The sequence below is a fragment of the Myotis lucifugus genome, unplaced genomic scaffold (assembly GCF_000147115.1).
Source record: "Myotis lucifugus unplaced genomic scaffold, Myoluc2.0 scaffold_293, whole genome shotgun sequence".
In the NCBI taxonomy this organism is placed as follows: domain Eukaryota; kingdom Metazoa; phylum Chordata; class Mammalia; order Chiroptera; family Vespertilionidae; genus Myotis; species Myotis lucifugus.
The window spans coordinates 745,466-752,315 of record NW_005871341.1 but is presented as its reverse complement, the minus strand read 5'-3'; positions in this window follow the sequence as shown (position 1 = coordinate 752,315).

Sequence of the window (6,850 nt, the reverse complement as noted above, 5' to 3'; positions counted from 1 at the left end):
GTTGCTCCGAGCCAAGCCTGCCCATTCTGCCTTGGGCTCGGTTTTCCCCATCTCTGCTAAGCCCCAGGCGTAATTCCCGACCATTTTGCAGAGTAAACCTTACGCCCGCTCACCTGTTGCTACTCCCTTATCAAGACCCGGCCGACCTTCCCGGCCCTTGGCCCCCGGCCCTCTGTGCACAATAAGCCGCCCCACGGGACGCCAGGAATCCCTATCCCGTCCCCACGGAGCCGTTATGCCCACACATCCGGGATCCCAACCAGGCCGCCGGTCGGAATTCTCAGTGAGATACGGAAATCCTTTCCCTGCCCTCTCCCGCCGCTGAGAACCGCAGAAGGCACGCTGTTCTTTTTTAAGTTTTTTTGTTTATTTGATTTTTGCAAGGCTGCTGCCCAGGGCGGCTTTTTTTTTTTTTAACCTTCTTGGTATATCTATCTGGCTTTGTTTTATTGTATTGTTGCATCTTGTCCTCTAAAAACCATCCATTCCCAAATCAAAATGTGTCCTGCTACACTTTATTTCACTGCACCTGCCCGCTCAGCCCATACCTTTCTATACAATCTCTTTTTCAAGAAAGGTGAAGCAGGGCCCCCTTTGACTCCAATCTGGGGCATTTTATGAAGAGTTGATCAAGAAATGCTAAGTGCCATTGCTTATAAAAGGAGGGTCTCGACTTTTAAGACAATTTAAAAGAATTATCTCTGTGCGATGGGCACACACACACACACCCCAAACAAAAACTTTACCAAAAAGCGATTTAACGAGAATCAGAGGTCTTCAAAGACATATCATGAGATTAATGAGTTAAGCCCAAATTCTCAATTTTCCCCTTCTCACTTCTCATTCAGTTGCTACCCTTTCCTGCCAATTCCCAAGATATGAAAATCTATCACCTTATTGAGACCAGATGGTACAGGCCTTCCCAATCACCAGATCGCAAAAATGTGTTGAAAGCACAAAATCAAATGGAGGCATTCAAGCTGTGTCTCAAAGAAGTAAAATCAAACTACAACCAACTCCTGGACTTGAAATTCTGGAAGATGAATGTCTGGAAAATTCGGTGCAACGGTTCCAGATCAAAGCTGAGTTTCAAAAATGGCAGACTCCTATTGAAAGTTTTGGGCACTTGAATTTCTTCACTTCCCAAACTGATCTAAATATGGCACAAACCAGGGCAGACAAAATATTTTCTGCAAAGGCTCTGAAAGGGTTGATCAATACATTGTGAAAAGTTCCCTCCCAGAAAGGTCTACAATCGGAAAGAATTTTCACCTGGAACTCTGGAGTTAAGGGTCACAGGTTTAGAAATCTCCTCAGGGGTATCCTATAAGGCAGTGGTTCTCAACCTTCTGGCCCTTTAAATACAGTTCCTCATGTTGTGACCCAACCATAAAATTATTTTCGTTGCTACTTCATAACTGTAATGTTGCTACTGTTATGAATCGTGATGTAAATATCTGATATGCAGGATGGTCTTAGGCGACCCCTGTGAAAGGGTCGTTCGACCGCCAAAGGGGTGGCGACCCACAGGTTGAGAACCGCTGCATAAGCAGAGGTGCTCAGTGATTTACCTTCTTTGACTTTATAGCTACCCCCCCTTCACCCTATGGTTTCATCCTTGTTCATTATACCACTTTCTTTTATCCAACATTTTCTCTGCTATTGCTCAATATTGGAATAACTAGATTCCTTATAAGATGAAAGAGAAGTATTTGACATTTAAACTTAGATGCTGAACTGACAGCAAAAATTTAAAGTTGGAGCCAAAAGCATTCCTTGTTTTCAAAATGTAAAGCATTGCCTTGTTCACACATAACAAGGCAATGAATATTTTTGATACTGATACTTGAACCTGGTGTTAAATTGCTACCCAAGAAATTAACCAACTCACTTCTGGGGGGAGGGGGGTAAAAGAATAAAATAATCAACTTCACTTGGGGTTAAGAACATAACATGGCAATATTTCTTGGAAGCAAATTATTTCATACGTGCAGCTCAATTTTTAAAAATCATTGGGAAGAAATAGCTTCTATTAGTCCAAGTAAAATTAAAGCATAATCACAACTCAAAGGCATCAATTAGCCAGTTCCTGAGTGGTTGGTTTCTTCCCTCTCATCTCTTTCAAAAATTGTATTTATGTATTTATGTATTTATTGTAAAATAAAAAAATAAACAGGTGGGGAAAAATCATAGGATGGCACATTTTTTAACTGCCAAAGTCCAGGACCTTGGAAGGAAAATAAACAGTGTTTGGTCTCCGCCTTACAGCTGCCACTGCCCATCGCCCGGGGTAGAAGGAATGTCCACCCTACAGTAAGAAGTGGCACACAAGGAGTTTACTCTAAAGGGAGGACACTTGCTGCTAATTTCAATTCTCTCCTGAGAATTAGCCTCTGTTGAGGCTGAGATCGCAAATTAACTCTTTCTGAGAGACTTTCTTTGCCCCAAGACATGGGCACTGTTAAAGTCAAACCAAATAGATCTGAGAGAGTAGTGACTTGATGGTTCTAGAAATTAAATCCTTTGAAGTTTCATTTTTCAGCTTAAAAAAAAAAAGACATTTCAGGACTAGAGTGAAAACTTCTGAAAGGCAGGGGAAAAGAAGAAAGATGAAAGTATAAGCAGGAAGAAATCCCTGTAGCAAAAATGAAAAATGATTTTTAATCAGTAAATTACCTTCAGCTTTAAAATGGAAGGAGAGATGCTGAATATATTGCAGGCAGAGAAAACAAGTTACATTTTTTCAACTTTAAACATAATGAAGTAGATGACCCGACAAATGAATTTACACAAATTATTTTCTGACCCCTGTTCGTGCTCAGCCAGAGCACACTCTTCAAAGTTCTCTTTTAACACCAATGAAATGGGTTGCTGCAGCTAGGAATGCAGACTGCACGCGTTGGGGGGGGCTCAGCCACATCCTCCAATCCACTAAACCCCAAACTCAGAGAGTTATGCATAATGATGCAATGGGATGCTTCCCCTCATGTGAAAAGATAAAGGAACATGCACACATCCTAAAACAGTTTCCCTTGTGGAATAAGAGAATTCTTTATTTCAGTCAAATAACAACATTTACATTAACTCCAAAGGGCAAACCATGTTATCATGTCTTAGTATTGCCAAATGACAAAATTATGGAGTAGCAAATAATTTCTGACTGTATCTACAAGGCTGTAGTTATGTAATTTAAATATTCCAGGCTACGCTTATCCCTGTCTGCACCACTGCCACCAATTTAAGAAGTCCCAAAGCTTGACATGGGGAACTCTAAAAAAGAGCACAGATGAGCTTGAGTGCTATGTCTCTATCACATGTTTTGAAACCAAGACATTGCCAGAAACGAGTTTTCATATGACCGAACTACATTCCCTCACAGTCACCTAGTCATTATCTACATGTGCTTAGCTCTTTGTGGATTTTACTCAGTACGTTTGGTCCTAATTTAGTTAGCCACTCTTGTCAACAACCTATGGTTTGGAAGGCCTCCTCCACCACTGTAGTCGGTTTGTGCCAAGAGAATGCAAGCTAATTTTACCTAAGCTAAAGAAAAACGTAATTAGGAAATGAAATCTGCTGGGTAGGAAGCAAGCCAAAGCTTAACATAAATATGACATTATAATCACTCTCAGCCCCTTTTAATACTAACTTCTAGCTGGGATCTGCATTTGGCCATCCAATGCTAAAGTGATGTCCAAATACAAGACCTCATTGAAGACTTAAAATACAGTGATAACATTTTTCTCCAGTCTAGCCCCTCTAAGAACAGAAACTGGGACGAATGCAGAACAATAAAGCAGTCTTGGTTCTGCTCTATTAAATATTTTTAATACCATTACTGGTTGGTTTAGACTCTTATCTGTAGAAGTCATTTACAAGAGTAAGTGTTAGTGCAGAAGGTGTTTTAGTGGAAAACCATTATGGAAAATCGATTTTAATAAAGGAATCTGGCCCACTGCTGCCCCTCATCCACCTGAATTAGAAAGGAATCTGAATATTTCTGTGTATTCAGCCTCTTTGGCAACCTCACAAGCCTTCAGTATGTAGTTACTAGGCAACCACTAATGCAGGGGTGTTTATGCCATTAGGCATTAATTATAGCAAGCTTTATTTTTCTTAGAAAGTTTTAAAACTATATAAATAGGTTGTGAGATCAGACCCCTTTCTCCTTTGATTAAGAGTGTAGAGGTAGCTATAAAACCAAAGCTCAGATTTTCTTTTCACCGTGGGTATGTATTGTTCAGTTCAAAAGGAAATGTGGTATTTGAAGCATTAGTAAGGAACTAAAGATTATGCCTTTCAATTTTAATAAATATACAGATGACATTTATGATTGAGTCAGTGATGATTTACTTATGATACAAAAAGCAGGAGAAAAACCATAAATGTATAGCTCTCCCATGTAAAATTGTGAAATAAACCAATACATCAACATTTCCCAGACAATCGTAGTCATTAGGCATATACCAAGTTAATGCACTTTTAAATATCTTTGGAATTTTTTGGAATAAGTGCTACCTTACACTGCCCAACAGCCCACTTGATGACAATAGTTTTTTGTCCACCCAAGACATTTTTGATTGATTCAAATCAGTTGGGTTCATTTAAAATCACCTGGAAATGTGATGTCATTATTTGAAAAGAAATAACATAAATACACATAGCAGAAGTTATTCAATTAATCAACAAATAAAAAGAAAGTTTAATCCATAATATTTATAAAAATGTCATGGCTAGACTTGAAGGATTAATTATATTTGTGATTTAAGAACTGAAAAGGAAAAAAATAATTGGTGTTGTTATTTTCATTCTAGGGAAGGTGAAGTCATTTAAAGAATAACAAAGATAACTCTGACAAATCAACATTAAGGTTTAATGGAATGGAATGTTTTATTCTGGCAATTAAGGAAACATTTAACCACTGAAGTAGTTTTATGCAAGCAATACAATATATTTTCCTTATGGCAAACAGAACTAGCCCATACTAACCATTACTGTCAGAATCAGCATCTCTTTGTCATTACATCATCACTTAATGCTCATAACTTTTCACTTTAGCATTCACATCTTCTTTGTTAAGAATCAATTCAGCCTGGCTGGTGCAGTGGTTGAGGTCGACCTATGAACCAGAAGATCTCCGTTGGATTTCTGGTCAGGGCACATGCCGGGATTGTGGGCTCGATCCCCAGTAGGGGGCGTGCAGGAGGCAGCCGATCAATGATTCTCTCTCATCATTGATGTTTCTATCTCTGTCTCCTTCTCCCTTCCTCTCTGAAAGCAATAAAATGTGTGTGTGGGTTTTTTTAAGAATCAATTCAGTTGAGATGTAATTACCACTACTTTTTCCTCCCTTCCATATTTGCAAAGAACATCACTTTATCAGCTTTCAGCCTTCACCTCCTGGCCATTGGCCATCCAAAAGGCATAATGCCATCTGGATCATAGACACCTCTGCCTGACATTTTCTGCTTGGATAGCCCTGCACCTCTCCCCAATGTGTACCCATTGGAATGGTGGTGGGAACCCCATTCTCAGAATTTAAAATATGAGGTGGTGGCAGGAAAGGAGTTGAACTGAATCTACACAAGACCCCCTGAGCTTGAGCAATGGGTAAAGGCACCTCGTTTACAAATATCACATTGTATGGTTCTATTTCCTATAAGAAATCATTTTTAGAGATATAAAAACAAACAAACAAAATGGAATCATAGATTCATATATGAGTGATAAAGCAACAACTCTTCTAAAAAATATTTTCACGAACCTATAAATCAGAGCATAAAGTCTCACTTATAATGCAATCCACCTTATCGATCTTTTTCTTGTGTGGTTAGTGTTTGGTGTCCTGTTTGTGATTTGCTCAGCACCTTGTTTTCCTAGATGCTGTTTTCTATTGGCTTTGTTGGATTCTCATCCTGCACATGTTTGGCTTAGAATTCAGCCTAAAATTTGAGAGGAAATTGTGTACAGAGTTTTTGGACTCTTTCTCTTAAATTTCTTCCTCTATCACTTTGTCCTTCAAATCCCAGGCACTTTGGTAACCCTGAAGTCCTGACCTCTATCTCCTTAGCTTAGTAAATTCATCTTTATTCCCCTACTGTCCCTACCCCATCCTAAGCCTTCTCTCCAGAATCATAGCTCCCCAAGTCCTGCCTGCATTCATGGTGTGCCAGTTTCTTCTCACAGTTGTTTTGTATATATTGTTTCACTTTTTTTTGTTTGTTTCTTTCAGTAGAAGGGTTGGCCCAATATGACTAGAACTACAGTTGAAAACCACATGTGTTTACTTTTAGGAAGAGTGTTTACAACTAATAAAACTTCCTAATGTTCCCTTGTCTAAATGGATTGTATCCAGGGGGCTGTATTGTTTGATTTTGCAGAGTAGGGATGGGAGTAAACCTACCCAGACTCTCCAGTTGCCATTGGCAAACAAAATCAAGGCACTGATCAGCTAACTCATCTATAGTAAGACATGAAAAACCATATTTACAATAAAAGATATCATTGCATCAGTAGAATATAATGCTGTGATGGACAAACTATAATCAGTCTTAAAAATGTGGCAATATTCCTCTTATTTCTAGGGAGTGGCATGCCTGCATAGTTTTTAGAAAATGAGAGAATAGTTAGAGATTGAAAAGCAGAGGAGAGGAGATAGTGTGAGGGTGGCCATGGGTTTCCCTCAGTGAAGAGGCTGATGATTAAATGGATGTCTTTCAAAGAAAAAAGGTATCTCGATTGTGAAGATTCTGGTACATTTTGGAAACCTTTGGCAGATTTTCTGGACTTAAAGGTCGATGAAGTTAGGTAGGTCCAGAAGAACATTAACTCCAACCAAATTGGTAGTCAA